Source organism: Silene latifolia, chromosome 11 (genome assembly GCF_048544455.1).
Source record: "Silene latifolia isolate original U9 population chromosome 11, ASM4854445v1, whole genome shotgun sequence".
Lineage (NCBI taxonomy): Eukaryota > Viridiplantae > Streptophyta > Magnoliopsida > Caryophyllales > Caryophyllaceae > Silene > Silene latifolia.
The window spans coordinates 202,873,244-202,875,981 of record NC_133536.1 but is presented as its reverse complement, the minus strand read 5'-3'; the positions used below and the strand labels follow the sequence as shown (position 1 = coordinate 202,875,981).

General features: G+C 37.7%; 1 long non-coding RNA gene across 1 annotated transcript; it reads right to left on the bottom strand.

The window, feature by feature from the left end:
* Positions 1–313: 313 nt before the first annotated feature.
* LOC141615337 (uncharacterized) lies at positions 314–2,259 on the bottom strand. Its single transcript, XR_012529804.1, has 3 exons — positions 2,149–2,259; positions 1,982–2,049; positions 314–574 (listed from the first exon to the last, which is right to left on the bottom strand). It is a non-coding gene; the product is annotated as an uncharacterized LOC141615337 (long non-coding RNA).
* Positions 2,260–2,738: the final 479 nt, after the last annotated feature.

Here is a 2,738-nt window from a genome sequence, read left to right as displayed (position 1 = left end):
CTCTTTATTCATACATCCTTGGTCATCATTCTTGCCTCCTCTTCATACTAGTCCATCCAATATCATCAACAAGCTTCCAAATATGCACGGGAGACGGGAATTCCGCCTCATTATCTCTTTTCCTATAAGACATATGAAATGCACTAGGAAAGCAAAATAGGAAGGAATTGACGGGTAAAATGGTCATGAAATGCTATATTAGTATGCAAAATGTGACACCCTCATTTATTGCGGAAAAGTAAACACGTAATTCTACAGAAAAACTGACAGGATATGTTTGTAATAGGTTCAATTGGGTAAAAACCTGTAATTTTTAAAACCTGAACCAGTTATAAAGATATCCAAAAGGGAAGGTGTCAAACATGCAAGGTCCAAAATAAATCTCATGAATGAAACATCGCTAAAGTCGCGAAACAAAGTTATACAAACCAAATCTGAGAAAGGGAGACATATGTCCCTAAAATGTATGTGACATAAAAAGGGTTTAAGGGTCACAATGAAATAAAACCAGTCTAGGTTCCAGGGTTACTTTACTCGCTAGCTCGTCCGTGTACCCCATATATGCATCACCTACCTGTCAATCGCATTTTATACAAATACGAAAGCCACAGTCAGTGGGGAGTAACTCCGAGTTCTCCCAGCCACGAAATGTCATAATTAATATAACATGTAAACATAAGAATATGAATATGAATAACACATAGCCTTAGCATATAGATGCTAGACAATAGTGCTTATCATGTGAACAACAATATAACAACACATAGTCCTAGCATGCGAATACTAGACCGACTCATACTACACTATCATGTGAATCACATAACATCCAGGAATCCAAACTCTATCAACCATAGCCGGCTTGCATCTCACCTTCTATGATTCATAGAATCATCAAACAAGAAAGGGCAATATATCAAAGACAGGCATAAGTTCTTAGCACGGTCAATAGTCACTCTGTAACTCGAGTCTATACCACGAGGTAGGGAAGGTAATCGAACCGGTATCTTGGCTCAGCGGTTAATATGAATAAAACATGGCCAAGACACAACACAACCCTAGCCTAAAATCTGCGCAGACCTAGACATGCGGATACACACCACCCCACCCAAAACCCACAATTTTTCTAAAACAAAGTGAGTACCCTAAGGAGTCCACCAAAGGGTTGGCTAGTACTTAAGCTGACCACTTACTCTCAAAATAAGTAACGAGGTCATGCCCCAACTTGGATATAATCCCACCAAGTGAGGAACACAAAGGCTATTAAGCAGTGAACATATACTCGTCAAAGACTATAAAGACCTATCTATGATGAAGGCCGAAATACTCACCTAGGACCTAGTCCCAGCTAGTCCCAACTTGAATACTTTAGCCCACACCACACAAGACAAGTAAGACACCCACTTAACCATAAGAGGGCAAAGAGTCCAACTTACCAACATAAATGCTAACATTCTATCATGTGAAAGGCTATATAAATGTCTATTCAGCAGACAAACCAACAATATCCTCAATATCAATAATCATCTAAATTCCAGCTAACCGTTAATCTCATAATTCATGAGAACAAGCTAAAATGGCAACAAGGCAAGAAGACTCAAGTATAAAGCATCCAAAGCATCCAACAACCAACATGTGAAATGATAATTACAAATATCAAGGCATAACATAAAACATCCAATCTCACCTCAAAGACAAACCCTCGACCCGAGTCCCGCGACGGGTCATCAGTCAAATCGAGGCTGACTGGTTTAAACCTAGCTTGACTAAACTCGTTCGGTCAATCTGGCCCAGCTCAGAGTCTTGGCCTACTTTGGCCCAAATTACACAATTTATCGCAATATTGTTCTCATGCTATTTCCAATTTTTATCATGTGAAAAACGAAAGTAAAACATTATCATTCACCTAAACACTTATCAAACAACAAACACAACATCAACTACTAATGTGACATTAATTCGTCGAGTAACTCGGAATAGTTACCTTAAACGCCCCTTATTCTTCGAATAAATGGTCCACAAGGCACGAGCCTCACCCCGGGTCTTCGAATCCTTCATAAAAGGGCAAGAAAACGGAATAAAGAAGCTAAAAGACGACACTTTTATAAGACGGCGAAAGACGAAACCACTACAAAAAGGAGACTTTCTTACCTTAAAAGGAGGAGGAAGGAAAGGGGAAGAGAATGGTACAAAAATTACGGAATTTGGTCGAGAAATGGGCCGGGATCTGAGGTTGAATGTCGACGGAAAAATGGTGATTTGGTCTGCTGTTAGTTGATGCTGAGATATTGTTGTTCTTCTGATAGAACGAAGAAGAAAAGGGGAAAAATAAGGGGGTGGGGACGGTAGGTTAGTAATAATAATAATAATAATAATAATAATAATAATAATAATAATAATGAGACACCAGCTAGCTTGCTAGCTACTAATTATACGTACGTTTCTTCATCGTTAAGTAATTTCGCTCGTTTTTAAAACCGCCTCGAGTTAATAAAATCGGTTTTTAGTAAAAGTTTCAGTAATAAAACGGAATCAATAATAAATAAATTTAATGAGTGAAAATAAAATAAACTCAGTTAGTTAACGTAAATAATACAATATCAGCTTGAATCGGAATTATTAGCGATTTTTACAAAACTAACGGATATTAATAAAAATTGCTAATTTAGTGAAATAAGCTCAAAATAGCTAATTGGACGGTTTTGTTCCCAAAATCCATCTCGGGTTTACTTAAAACAACT